A 15,251-nucleotide genomic window follows, 5' to 3' on the forward strand; every position below is an offset into this window, starting at 1 on the left:
TTTGACATTTAAATTCACTTTCGACAGTTAAGTTTAGAGATGAGCGGCTGATATATTTTACATCTAGCACTTTTTGGTTATATATTTTACGTCATCTATTGGAGATGCTATTAGAATTTCACTCAGGTTAACGTTGTCTCTCTTGTCCTGCTTCAACCTCGGCGTCGTACAACTCACCGGAGCTGCTCCAACAATGAAACCCTCCATCACAGCGGAGCAGTACCTCGGGCTCCATCTCCAGACGCCTAAGATCTTCTTCCCCTCCTCCGACAGCCAAGTCAGCCGGAGCATCCTCACCGGCCAACCCAATCACGCTGAGATCGACATGGCTTTCGCCAAAGAGGTTGTACACTTGTTGCATCTCTTTTTTACTCTACATGTTATATATATTGTCCACTGAGCACACGTAGTAACGGGAAATATGATTATTTTATCCTACTATATGACAAGAAGTGAGGTACGAGGCAACTTAGCTATCCGTGATGGACTCTCTTGAACGCCATCATTATTTATCTCTGCGCGTTTGAGCTGTGCATTTGCCGATGGCCCTAGGAGTTGAGCTAGTAGGGCAGTGGCATGGGTCCAAAGTAATAGAAGTAGCACAAAAACATTTTTTTAGTGTCGGCTTTTCCTTGCTCAAGCCTGCCTACTAGAATCGCCAGTGCTCGAAAGGAAAAGTGAATGAAAAACATAGGAATTCGAAAGTTTCCTATGGTACTACTATTCATGAATTTGGTTCATAGGAATGGAGCAAAGGAAAACTGTAGGATTTGTTCCTTTAGTGTCTCCTTGAAAGAAAAAATGTAGGAATTTTAATTTTCACTTGTCCTCCTTTTCAAATTCCTATTCATGAAGCACAAGACTAAGAGATAGTAGCATAATAGCATTATAACCGTACATTTTCTTGTGGTTTGACTTAATCTCAACATGCTTCTTTGCATCTTGTGATCTTCCAATTGTTGTGAATCAAACACCCAGATTGGCAGAAATCATGTGTTTTAAAATTCTCTATTTTGCATGTGCATTCCTATCCTATTCATGTCTATTTCCTATCACTGCATTGTTGGAATCCTCCAATTCAAATGAGCCCTTACAAAATTACTTCTCTTACAGATAGTTGTCAAAGAAAACCTTGCATGGCTTGTCCCGCTCCTGCTGCGCCGTTGTCCACCCCAGCTCAGCTGCTCCAACGACAGAAGGGTCCAGCACAACAGGGATCCGGCCTCTAGACTGTCTTTCACCGCCTCAGATCTTCTTCCCCGCCGCCGGCAGCCATGAAAACTGCATTACCATCATCAAACGAGCAGATAACCTCGAGGACTACACGGGTCCACAAGATAGGTCGCACTCTTTTGTGTCTGCTTACGTTATGCATCGCTTAATGTTACATCTACTTTATCATCCTGTTCACCGATTAGACTCTGAGTCGGCTCCAAACTAATGGTCAAACTTGAGTTTTTAAATGGTTGTGGGGTACATATCGGGGCCGCAATCAATAGTATCTATCTACTATCTGGTTAATCTCCGGGGTCTACTATGAGTTTCATGTTGGGTGGGAAACGAACAGTAAAGAAGCCATTATCTGTATTTTTTAAGTGAAGCCATTATCTTCTTGCTATTATTGGTTTTGGGTCTATCCACAGGTTGCTACCATCACTCTGGATTTCTTCATGCACTCCTTACATAATCTCACTATGTTTTATTCCTATGCATGATAGTTATTGTAAAAAATGGAACTGAACATGTAGAGCAAAAGAGACGAGCCTTGCGTGGGAATAACATTTCATGCAAACGTCGCTGCATGGTAGGCGCAAAGGCAACCCCCTCCACCCATTTCGAATTGTAATCGAGAGGAAGATATCTGTTTTGAGGGGGATTCAGAAGGAGAAGACAACTCCTATTTACCCACTGAGATCTTCGCTCTAACTTGGCATGCTGATGTTGGTTATATCATGCATATGGTGCCTTGCATTGCTTACTTTATACATCAAATATGTCATCTACTTAGTTTAGACATCCTTTGTGTGAATGCCATCTGTTTAATTTATTCATCGTTTATGTGAATTATGCAACACCATCTTGATTAGCCAGGCATCATATATGTGAATTTTGCAATGCCATCTTGCTTAGCCAGTCATCTTATATGTAAATTATATCAGGCCATCCTTTTTTCCGTTACATATTACATTTGTCAACAAAGTTAGTACATTCAACTACTCTTTGTGTGCATCAGCCATTTGACACGGTGATGGCAAATTCTGGAGTGAAAACAAGGTCTTCAAAGTAGACTATGCTTTCTAACGAAGCGCATATCTCGCTGGTTACGGATAGCTCCTCAGAGGAGGATTCACAGATAGATGACCAGTCCTATTCCCCCCCCCCTGCGGTGTATGCTCTAACTTGGTAGGGTTATGTTTCTCATATCGTGCGTATGGTGCCTCGCATTGATATGTCATTTGATTAGTTTAGACATACTTTGTGTGAATTCCACTTGTTCAGTGTCTAATTACCATATATGTGAATTATGCATTGCCATCTTGTTGCAAGACATTATATATGTGAATTATGCAATGCTATCTTGTTGCAAAGGCATTATATATGTGAATTATGCAACGTCATGCTGTTTAGCCAATCATCATGTATGTGAATTATATCATGCTATCATTTTTTGTATTACGTGTTCCATTTGTCGACAACATTTGTATATTCAACTACTCTTCCTGTGCATCAGCCATTTGAAGCAGTGATGGAAGTATCTGGAGTGAAAACAAGGTATTCAGAGCAGACAATGCTACCTGCTGAAGCAGACATCTTGCTGGTTACAGAGAGCTCCTCAGAGGAGGATTCAGAGACTGATGACCAGTTCTATTTCCCCCCTGAGGTCTATGCTCAAACTTGGCAGGCATATATTACCCATGTCATGCATGTTGTCTTGCATTACTTAGTTTTTACATCATATATGGATAGCCATCTGCTTACTTGCTTACTATATAAATCATATATTTGAATTATATCATGCCATCATGTTTACATAGTACATACACATCATCTATCTAAATTATGGCATGGCGACCCATTTAATAAAGACATCATATAGTTATATCATCTCATCATGTTTAGTGTTTACAGTCATCATATTTTGAATTATGGCATTCTATCTGTGAATGTATGTGAATTATGGCATGCCAACCTATTTAATAAACACATTATATAGTTATATCATGTCATCCTGTTTACATAGTCATCATATTTTGAACTATGTATTTCCATATTTTTTAGTTAGCCATCATAATGTGAAATTGTGTCATGCTATCCTGTTTAGTTAGCCATCATATATGTGAAATTGTGTCATGCTATCCTGTTTGGTTAGACAACATAAATGTGAATTATTTCATGCCCTCTTTTGTTCCCCACTATCCATTGCACCTGTCTATCATACAATGTCTATACTTTCAGTTACTTTTCTTGTTTATCAGCCATTTGAATTGGAGAGGGTGATGGCAGTATCTAAGGGAGTAACAACACGGTCTTCAGAAAAGATAGTGCTACCAGTTGATGCAGATAGAACCACGGTTGTACTTGCCCAAGGACCAGATCCACCACACATAACCCAGACTCTCACAGATTGTACCCCTACCTAGTTGGACAGAGAACCAGCTACACCCCTTCTAACCCCAACCCCGGCAGATAATAACCCAGTTCCAGTTGACACAGCACCGTCTCCACCACAGAGCACCCAAACATGAGTAGTTAGTAAGGGAATTGCAGTGCCCAAAGCATGAGGACCACCACTCCGAATCCCAACTCAACGCTTAAAGGAGAAGAAGATTTGTTCTCAGGTCAGGTTCTGTAGCTATGGTTCATACTCCTTTGCTCTTGCATTATTGTATTTACTCATAGCAACTATTTTCAAATTTGAAGGATGGAATTGAAACTCCAATGGTGCAACAGGTATGTATTAAACTTGTTTCTTTAACTGGTTTGCTGTTGTAACCTGCTCTATGTTGATTTCAGTTTCAATTGAATAAACAGTTATGTTCTCATGTGATGCACATTACAAGTGTTGTTATTGCTCTATAGTTTCCCACACTTACATTCTGTCTATTCTGCTTTGTCTTGAATAAATATTATTTGAACTGTGTCTCTATCTTGATTTGGCAACAAAAACTAGAATGATATAGACCATAAAGTGAACATGGTACATAGATATATGTTTGTTTCATGTTGTTATCCTATCCACTTTACTACTGAACTCATTTACCAAAACGAGTTTCATATACAACATGGTAAACCTGTGATGTGTCTGCTTGTTCCTCTTTTAGAATGTGGACAAAATATTGGAGAACAGTACCGCATTATGCAAAGGTAAACGAAGTAATGTAGATAAGGTTCAAGATAGTGAGATATCCCTATTGGTCTCCAAGAAAGATGATAAAAACTATCTTGACAACAGTGAGAGAACCCAAAAGTCCTATCTTGATGTAGTGTTCGAGTTACTGGCCACTACTGCTGGCACAAGCTCTTTGATCTTGCTGCCTGAATCAGTTCGTCTTCTTGAGTCTCAACTTCAAGTTGAAAGACATCGATCAGATGTGCTACGACAGGAAGCTGAAGGACTGAGAAAGTCCCTGCAGAATTCAGATGCATACTTCCTGGTGCAACAACAAGCGCTAGACGATTTAAGCGCCAAACAAGAGAAAGTTCATAAGCTTGCTAAGCATCTTGCCAGCATTATGGGTACCCAGGATATTGTTTCTTGAGATCTTCTGAAGTGGTTTCAGTTCTGGATTTGTTTTGCTGCGGCGTTTATTTGCGCTGGTCACAAACTTTGACAACCAGTGTATATGATATGCTGCTTTGTTATCGGTGTTCTGGGAACAGGGGTACCCATACTTGCCTGCCTGCGGCCTGCGGTGTGGCTCAAGTAGTGGCCCAGTACGGCCCATCTTCATCAACTCAAGCTCAAGACCCTCGTGAGGGGCCAAGCCTCGCGGGGCGGACGACAGGAAGCTTCCTCAGGAGTAGCCTTGTCAGGCTGGCTCGCGAGGAGGCGGAGAGATCAAGGCAGGGTACCTCGTGAGGTGCCCGTGACGCAAGCCATGACGATCAAAGCCAGGCGGGCGCCAGCCTGCGCAGTGTCCTTGTTTCCCCTTTGGTGCAAAGGGAGCAAGCACAGGCCAAGGCATCAGGCAAAGGCAACCATTTCGGTGCAACAAGACCAAGACCGGAGGAACGGCCGGAAGGAGGTCATCGTGGAGCCCAGGACGACGCCATTGTTAGAGCCTTTGAGAGGCGAGGACCAACTTTAGTCAGGATAAGTGTACTAGATGTTCCCCTTCAAAATGGCCAATTGTTGGCGCCCTTCCCGCTCAATATTTGGGAAGAGGACCAGGGCCTCTCGCTCTATATATAGGACTAGCCACCATAGTATAGGGGATCGGGCAATCTAGAATCGACCCCTCCAAAGGGACAACACCTCCACAAGAACAACCCTCGCGAGGCTGTTCTTCCTTTGTACTATTCATCATCAGCCCCAGAGGAAATCCACCACACCACACATTGGAGTAGGGTATTACACCACAATGGTGGCCTAAACCAGTGTAAACCTTGCGTCCCTTGTGTTGCTTCATCGCGTAGCCTAGATCCTTTGCGAGGCGACGAGACGTGAGTTGGTAGAGGAGAGATCTCCGTGCGCACCCCAGTGTTCTAACCTCAAGGGTCTGCCGGAACCCACAATCCGACATTTGGCGCGCCAGGTAGGGGTGCACCGGAGCTCTCCCCATCAGCAACCGCTCTCCATCAACCTTGCGCTTTGCCCTCATGGTCGGCGACGCGATAGCCGCTCTGACCATGGAGGCCGGCCCGGCCCCCCGGGGGCTCCGGGCTCTAACCCCCGCTTTGCGGCGGGTGCAGTGGCCAAACAAGTTCAAGCCGGAGGTGCCGCCACGCTACAATGGCACGACAGATCCGCTGGCCTTCTTGCTAGCGTACGAGGAGGCCATCCTCAAGGCCAGAGGCGATTGCCGGGTCATGGCCAACTGGCTGCCCATGGCACTCGCCGGCGTCCCACGCATGTGGTTGCTCCATGTGTCAGCGTCTTCAGTAGGCTCCTAGGAGGAACTATGAGGTCTTTTCCTCGCCCGACACGCGGCCCCGGCGCCCCCGGTCGTTGTGGTGCTCCTAGGGGGCTCGCAAGCACCACCCACGCGCCGCCACGTCAATCCGTTCATCTGTCAGGTCGGCGCCGCCCAGACTTGCCGCCCATCCCCTCCAGGGTGGGCGTCAACCAAGGCCGACTTAACCTTTAGCTCGGATGACCACCCCGCCAACACCGCCTGCTCAGGCGCGCTCCTGATGTTGTGTACTCCAACTATCTGCCAGGTGGCCGTCACCAGGACCCTCATCGACAGTGGGGCCGGCCTCAATGTGCTCTCAGTCAAGGCCTTTAGCCTCCTTCACGTGCCGCTAGAGCGACTCCAACCCAGCCAGCCCTTTTCGGGCGTCGGAGGTAGCCCCGCCGGCTCCCTGGGGCAGATCCACCTCCCGGTAACGTTCGGCACCCAAGCCAACTTCCGCATGGAGCTGGTCGACTTTGACGTCGCCCGCATCGGCCTCCCATACAACGCCATCCTCGGCTACCCAGCTTTGGCCCAGTTCATGGCGGCAACCCACCCGGCTTACAATCTGATGAAAATGCCCGGGAGCACTAGTGTCCTCACCGTGGCTGGAGACGCAAAGGATGCTCTGCATGCACTCAAGCTCGCCTTCAAGACTGCCGCAGCAGCGCAGGCCGCCAACGCCGACCCCCTTGAGTCTAAGGGGGCTGCGCCCACCAAGAAGAAGCAGCTATTCACCTAGGACAAGGCCGAAACCAAGAAAATACCAGTCGATGAGGACGGGTCCTCCGGTGCCACCTTCACCATAGGCGCCAATCTGGACCCCAAGCAAGAGGAAGCCCTGGTGAGGTTCCTACGTGCAAACAAGGAGGTGTTCGCATGGGAGCCCAAGCAACTGGCAGGGGTCCCCAAGCAGGTGATTGAGCACCACTTGAACGTATGCCCTATCGTACGCCCCATAAAGGAAAAGGCAAGGAGGCAGTCCACCGAGAAGCAAGCTTTCATCATCCAGGAAACCCGCAAGCTGGAGGCCGCAGGAGTCATTCGCGAGGTTCGATATCCGGAGTGGCTGGCAAACCCTGACGTTGTGCCAAAGAAAGGGGGGAAGGAGCGCATGCGCGTCGATTTTACCAACCTCAACAAAGCCTACCCACAGGATCCGTTCCCACTCCCCCGCATCGACCAGATCGTCGACTCTACCGCTGACCTATTGTGATTCTTGGATGCCTTCTCAGGCTATCATCAGCTCAAGATGGTGGTCGAAGATGTAGAGAGGACGGTCTTTCTGACCCCGTGCGGTGTGTACTGCTACACCTGCATGCCGTTCGGATTGCACAACGCGGGTGCAACCTTGCAGCGGCTAATGCAGATCACGTTAGGCCGGCAGCTCGAGAGGAACGCTGAGGCGTATGTCAATGACATAGTGGTAAAGTCTCGGGAGGCAAAGACCCTGATACAGGACCTGGAAGAAACCTTCGCGAGCCTGCTAGAGGTGGACCTACAGCGCAACCCAGAGAAGTGTGTGTTCGGTGTAGCCTCTGGCAAGCTCTTGGGTTTCCTCGTGTCGCACAGAGGGATCGAGGCTAACCCAGAGAAGGTCAAGGAAATTGACGACATGAGCCCTCCACCCTAAGGGAAATGCAGAAGCTTGTCGGGAAAGTAACTACGCTGGGGTGTTTCATCTCCAAGCTAGGGGAACGCGCTCTGCCCTTCTTCAAGCTGAAGAAGAAGGGCCCGTTTGAATGGACTCCGGAGGCTGACGAAGCATACCGAGACCTCAAGAGGTACCTGACCAGCCCCCTAGTGATGGTAGCGCTGCACCCGCAGGAGCCCCTGCAGCTCTATCTCGCCGCCACACCATACTCTGGCAGTGCCGCCCTGGTGGCCATTGGGGAGGAGCGCCGGACCAAGACTACACCAGCTGCAGCAGCCCCAGGGCAGGAAGGCCCCTCAGGGGTCGCGCCCATAGCAGATACACGCCTGCCTCAGCAAGGGGGGACCCACAAGGTCGAGGAGGCTCTGCATGTCTATCAAGAGCTGGGAGCTCTCACGCCTCAGGAGACACTCGACTCCCTAGAAGATGCTGGCTCCATCGCCGCCTCAGCCCTTGTCGAGCATCCCGTATACTTCGTCAGCACGGTGCTGAGGTACGCCAGGGCGCGGTACCCCATGCCTAAGAAGCTCCTGCTTGCACTGTTAGTGGCCTCGCGAAAGCTGCGACACTACTTCCAGGGTCATCCAATCAAGGTCGTCTCAGCGTACCCGTTGGAAAGGATACTCAGGAGTCCCAACTCAGCAGGAAGGGTCGCCGAATGGAACATCGAGCTACAAGCATTTTAGCTAGAATTCAGTACGACTAGGGTCGTTAAGGGGGCTGCGCTTGCGGATTTTGTAGCATAGAGGACAGAGGCGCCAGGGCTCACGGCAGGCGAGGATTGCTCGCTTTCCCCAGGAAGTGAAGCGCTGGATGGCTGGGTTATGTACTTCGATGGAGCTTTCTCGCGGCATGGCGCGGGGGCCGGTGCAGTGCTCATATCCCCCACTCAGGACAAGCTCTACTACGCCATACAACTCTATTTCCAGCATGGGGAAAAGGTGTCGAACAATATAGCGGAATACGAGGGGCTGATAGCAGGCCTAAAGGCCGTAGTGGCCTTGGGGGTAAAGCACCTCGTCATCAAGGGTGATTCCCAACTCCTTGTCAACTTCTCCAACAAGGTGTATGAGCCGAAGGACGAGCACATGGAGGCTTATCTAGCATAGGTTCGCAAAATTGAGAAGCAATTCTGGGGTCTGGAGTTGCAGCATGTGCCGCGTGGCACCAACCAGGAAGCTGACGACATCGCGAAGAGGGCGTCCAGACGGCTGCCTTAGGAGCCCGGAGTCTTTGAAGAGAGGCTCTTAAAGCCTTCGATGATGCCACCACTGTTAGGCGGAGGCAACCTCAACCGGAGCTCCCCCAGCCACCTGCCTTGGGAGCCCCAGCCTGTGGACCGACCTCAGGAGCACGCTTGCTCCTGGTGCTGGAGCCTCAGGAGGAGTGTTGGACAGTGGAGCTCAAGAGCTACTTGACGGAAGGGACTCTATCGGAGAAGGAGGAAGACGTGGAACGCGTGGCGCGGCAAGCCACGACATACTGCATGCAAGATGGAGAGCTTTACCGAAAGCGGCCGAACGACATATCCCTATGTTGCATTTCCAGGGAGCACGGGAAGGAGCTGCTGGCAGACATACACGGTGGAGACTGTGGACACCACTTGTCATCACGAACGCTCGTTGGAAAGGCGTTCCGCACTGGGTTCTACTAGCCCACCGCACTCAACGACCCCGTCGAGCTGGTGAAGGCCTGTGAAGCCTGCCAATTCCACGCCAAGCAAATCCATCAGCCGGCTCAAGGCTTGCAGACCATACCCCTCTCATGGCCATTCGCGGTGTGGGGACTGGACATTCTGGGCCCGTTTCCTCGGGCGCCAGGGGGCTATCGCTACCTCTACGTTGCCATAGACAAATTCACCAAGTGGGCTGAGGTGGAAGCTATCCACACCATCCCAGCAGGCTCCGCAGTCAAGTTCATCAAGGGCATCGTGAGCTGATTCGGGGTGCCTAACTGCATCATCACCGACAACGGTTCGCAGTTCACTAGCAATCTCTTTAAAACATACTGTGCTAATCTTAGAACGCAGATATGCTACGCTTCAGTGGCACACCCTCGAAGCAACAGCCAAACTAAGCGAGCCAATGCAGAGGTCCTAAAAGGGCTCAAGACTAGGACCTTCAAGAAGAAGCTGGAGGCCTGCGGCAGGGGCTGGTACGACGAGCTCTAGTCTGTGCTATGGTCCATCTGCATGATCACGACCAAGTCAACTGGAGAAACTCCATTCTTCCTTGTCTACGGAGCTAAAGCCGTCCCCCCTCACGAGGTCAAACATCGCTCCACGTGGGTCCTAGCGTTCGATGAATCACAGCAGGACGCCATGCGGGGGACAGATCTCGTGTTGGGGGAGGAACGCCGTCAGGAGGCTGCGCTAAGAGCACCAAGATATCAGCAGGCGCTGCAACAGTACCACTGTCGCAACATCCTCCTCAGAACCCTTGAGGTTGGGGACCTCGTACTCAGGCGGGTCCTCTCCAGGGAAGGGCTGCACAAGCTCTCTCCCATGTGGGAGGGCCCGTTCAAGGTTGTTCATGTTTCCAGGCCTGGCTCCGCGTGCTTGGAGACCTAGTAGGGGGTGCCCATCCCGAACGCATGGAACATTCAACAGCTCCGGAGGTTCTATCCATGAGCAAGGCCCAGCGCCTGTGAAGAAGGCGAAAGCCTATGAAGCTTGCCATTTTGGAAAAGGCCTGGTGCCTGTGAAGAAGGTGAATGCCTGTGAAGCTTGCCATTTTGGAAAAATCCTGGTGCCTGTGAAGCTTGCCATTGTGGAAAAGGCCCGGTGCCTGTGAAGAAGGCGAATGCCTGTGAAGCTAGCCATTATGGAAAAGTCTCGGTGCCTGTGAAGAAGGCCAATGCCTGTGAAGCTCGCCACCCGTGACACTCTCACGTAATAATGAGTGGGGCTGTATACGCCTCGGAGTCTCTGGAGTGCCGCCCTTGGGCCTCGGGGGCTCCCGCCCACGCCCAGTGGCAGCACTTAGCTCCGCGCTGGTGAGAAGACATCGAAGACTAGATTAGGCGCAGGCTGCGGCTTTTTCATTTGCTTTCTGCAGTTGGTTAATTCTTCTTTGTCTGAAGGTTTAATTGAAGTTGCTTACGGTTTTGAGGGGCGCCCAGCCCGCGTTTCCCATCTCTGCCCTGCGCTTGAGCATGTTTTCCGTTCGCGACCCTTGCGAGGGAGGCTGCACAGGCACCCTCGCGAGCGTCGCTTGGTTTAATCTCGTGAGGTCCTTCGGCCTAAGTTCACTACGGGAGCACCCCTCCCCGTCAATGTCCCATGGGCATCGCGACGTGAACACTAGGCCCAAGCTGGTCGCCCTAGTGGCCGAAGACTGATACCTAAACCATCGGCAAGTTTCTTTTGCAGGACCCGAGATCCGTGGCATGGCCTCTGACCGAAGCCCCCCAAGGCTAGCATCGCCACAGGCCGTCCTACTGAGCTAAGTTACTCCTACGCGTGAACACGTGGCAACATCCACAGCACGGGGATAACAAGAACAACATGGTAATTAAAAGTGATGGTCCAACACGCCCCGCGGGGCTCCATACATCTCTTTCCGTGCAGGAAAACAAAATAAGCACGGCTTGACCGGCGACAACCTGAAGAAGAAGATCAGCTTCGCCCTCCGGGGCTCAGGAGGTCTCCTCTTCACGCTTCACTTGAACGCGGCGGCGAGACGACCCACCTCCCCCCTCAAGGTGAGCACGGTGGCGCGGTGGCTGGTCACGGCCGCCGCTAGAAGAGCTACCCTCGGAAGGGGAGCTGCTGAAGCTTGGGGAGCTACGGGCACCGCCGGGCGCGTGCCCAACCTCGTCCTCGCCGCTTCCGCCGCCAAGGATGAGCAGACGGCCGCCATCGTCACTTTCGGGGCAGCACCCCCATGCAATGACCGTCTCCCCCGAAAACCCTCGCGAAGAGGGTGGAGTCACCATCGAACTTGAAGTGGAGAGTGCATTGCTGGCCGAGGCCACATGCACGGGTAAACGTCTGCCAGCCGCGGGTTAGCGCCACATTCCCGGCAGCAGAAACTTCCACCGCCACCCAAGAAGCTCTGCTGCAGTAGCCGTCCGCCTAAAGCCATAGCCCGCTCGTGGCACCAACCGGCAGTTCGCCGGCAAAGAAGCAAGGGAGCTGAAGCCAGATTCCGGTAGGATCCTCTGACCAGACTACAAACTCCGGCAGCACCTCTGCGGAGTGAAATCAAGGGCAGGGAGCTTCCGCTCAGGCCCTGGCTAGCCTTTGCGGAGATAGCAGGATGCTTGCGTGGGCAGCCCCGACCGCGCTTGGCTGGAGTAGAGTCAGGCCCCTCCCAGCGGGCCTTCCCCTTCCCCGCGGCTGAAAACCTCTTCGTGGGCGCCATGGAACGCGACGAACCGAGGGGAAGGAGGAGGAGAAGAGGCGGAGCAAGGAGAGATGGTCAACAGGGGTTCTTGCCCGCCCGTACTTATAGTCCATAGGAGGCCAACCGTCGACCTCCACGATCTTAGGTAATCATGACCCACTTTTGCATGAAGGGACCTATCAAGCCGTGTAGTTGCCTAGGCGTCATGGGGAAGCGGAGACACCCACGTCCAGTCAACCGCCACGCGGCGCCCAAGGCCGCAGGTTGTTGGGCCCGTGGCGCTTCGCACTTGCCCCTTAGCTTCTCTGCTAAGCCAAGTTTGGGCGCGCCTTGGGCCCGGGGGCTACTATCGGAGTTCTGGGAACAGGGGTACCCAGACTTGCCTTCCTGTGGCCTGCGGCGTGGCTCAAGCAGTGGCCCAGTACGGCCCATTTTCATCAACTCAAGCTCAAGACCCTCACGAGAGGCTAAGCCTCGTAGGGCGGACGACAGGAAGCTTCCTCAGGAGTAGCCTCATCAGGCTGGCTCGTGAGGAGGCAGAGAGATCAAGGCAGGGTACATCATGAGGTGCCTGTGACGCAAGCCATGATGATCGAAGCCAGGCGGATGCCGGGCCGCAGTGTCCTTGTTTCCCCTTTGGTGCAAAGTGAGCAAGCACAGGCCAAGGCATCAGGCAAAGGCAACCATTTCGGTGCAACAAGACCAAGACCGTAGGAACGGCCGGAAGGAGGTCATCATGGATCCCAGGACGACGTCATCATCAGAGCCTTTGACAGGCGAGGACCGACTTTAGTCAGGATAAGTGTACTAGATTTTCCCCTTCAAAATGGCCAATTGTTGGCGCCCTTCCCGCTCAATATTTGGGAAGAGTACCAGGGCCTCTCGCTCTATATATAGGACTAGCCACCATAGCATAAGGGGGGCTGGGCCGGGGCCTCGCTTTCCCCAGGAAGTGAAGCACCAGATGGCTGAGTTATGTACTTTGTTGGAGCTTTCTCGCGGCATGGCATGGGGGTCGGTGCATCCTATGCTTTGGTGGCTAGTCCTATTTATAGAGCGAGGCCCCGGCCCTCGTCCCAAATATTGAGCGGGAAGGGCGCGAACAATTGGCCATTTTGAAGGGGAACATCTAGTACACTTATCCTGACTAAAGTCGGTCCTCTCCTGTCAAAGGCTCTGACGATGACGCCGTCCTGGGCTCCACGATGACCTTCTTCCGGCCGTTCTGCCGGTCTTGGTCTTGTTGCACCGAAATGGTTGCCTTTGCCTGATGCCTTGGCCTGTGCTTGCTCCCTTTGCACCAAAGGGGAAACAAGGACACTTCGCAGGCTGGCGCCCGCCTGGCGCCCGCCTGGCTTCGATCGTCATGGCTTGTGTCACGGGCACCTCACGAGGTACCATGCCTTGATCTCTCCGCCTCCTCGCGAGCCAGCCTGACGAGGCTACTCTTGAGGAAGCTTCATGTCGTCCGCCCCGTGAGGCTTGGCCCCTCGCGAGGTCTTGAGCTTGAGTTGATGAAGATGGGCCATACTGGGCCACTGCTTGAGCCACGCCGCAGGCCGTAGGCAGGCAAGTCTAGGTACCCCCGTTCCCAGAACACCGACAGTAGCCCCCGGGCCCAAGGCGCGCCCGGACTTGGCTTAGCAGAGAAGCGAAGGGGCAAGTGCGAAGCCCCGCGGGCCCCAACAGCCTGCGGCCTTGGGCGCCGCATGGCGGTTGATTGGACATGGGCGTCTCCGCTCCCCCGCGACGCCTCGGCAACTGCAAGACTTGACAAGTCCCTGCATCCAAAAGCGGGTCATGATTACTTGAGATCATGGAGGCCGACGGTTGGCCTCCTCTGGACTATAAGTACGGGCGGGCGAGAGCCCCCGTTGTCCATCTCTCCTTGCTTCGCCTATTCTTCCTCACTCCTCCGTTTTGACGATAATGGCGCCGATCCGCCGGTTTTCTGCAGAAGAGAAGGGAAAGGCCCCCCGAGAGGGTCCCTACCCACTTCTGCCGAAGAAACGGCCAGCTCCATGCCGTCGAGATGAGGGTGCTCGGCAGGGGGCATCGAGGCCTTGGTACGAGCGGCCACCACCAGGGTTTCCGCTGCCCTTGTACGCCCGAATCGAGGGCCCTGGAGAAGAGGGCGCCGCCGGCGTCGCCGACGGATCTCGGCGGTGCGCGTCATCCCTCCTGGAGTCCATGCCACGAACTCCTCCCGCGAGTTCGTGCTTCATGCCGCCATGCCTCCTCGGTCTTGGATTCGCCTTCGTCCCTCCTTCACCTTCGAGATTCCGCCGAGGAGGCCTCGGGAGCTTTGGCTGCAGCACGCCAACTGCCGCACCCCCGCGACCGAAGCGGAGGTCGAAGTTGTCGCCCTGGGCAAGGTCTTCATGACCCGAGGCTGGGGCGAGATCGCCAGGGTCTGCCGAACGGAGGGCACCTTCGTGATCGACCTGGAGTATGATGGCGCCTCCCTGATGCTCTACAACGTCTTCGACGAGGAAGGACGCCGGCTGGAGTGTTGTCCCAGAGGCAGCGGCCGGAGCTCCGGAGAGGCGAGGGCCAGGCCTACCGCCCGCCTTTCCAGCAGCTCCTCAGGAGTAACAGCCAGGCTGGAGGGTCCAGCGACTCTGCCGAGCTTTACGCGACTCTGGAGATGAGCGACGACAGCTATGAGCCCCCGAGCTCGCGCCGCGCTCGGAGCAGGGTGGGCGCTTTAGGCCGCCGGCGCTGCTGATCTGGATGGGGTTGGCGCCGGCGCCTGATGTCCCACTGTTGATGATGGCGTCTCCTGCAGAGGCGCACATAGTTAACGCTCCTTAGGATTAGCACCTTTTGTTCCCTGTGAGGAATCGAAGTACCACCCCACGGGGGTATGTAAGGCGCTGGCCATGTCTTTTGTGAATATATGTCCTTATTATGAATCGATGCGAGATGCTAGTCCTGTCCCGGCTCGGCTCCCCCTTTCTTTCCTCACAAGGGCTTGGTGCTCTACGCTGATAGGTCCCAGTCCCCAGGCAGGCTTCAGCCGTCGCTGGTATGCTAGGTCGCGATGCCGTGGTCAAGGCCAGGAGGTGAGCGGCCCAAGGTCCAGTAAGAGCCCCTGAGTCGCGATGCTCAGGAGGTCCCCCTTAGCGCTCAAGC

This window comes from Triticum aestivum, chromosome 2B, assembly GCF_018294505.1.
Source record: "Triticum aestivum cultivar Chinese Spring chromosome 2B, IWGSC CS RefSeq v2.1, whole genome shotgun sequence".
Lineage (NCBI taxonomy): Eukaryota > Viridiplantae > Streptophyta > Magnoliopsida > Poales > Poaceae > Triticum > Triticum aestivum.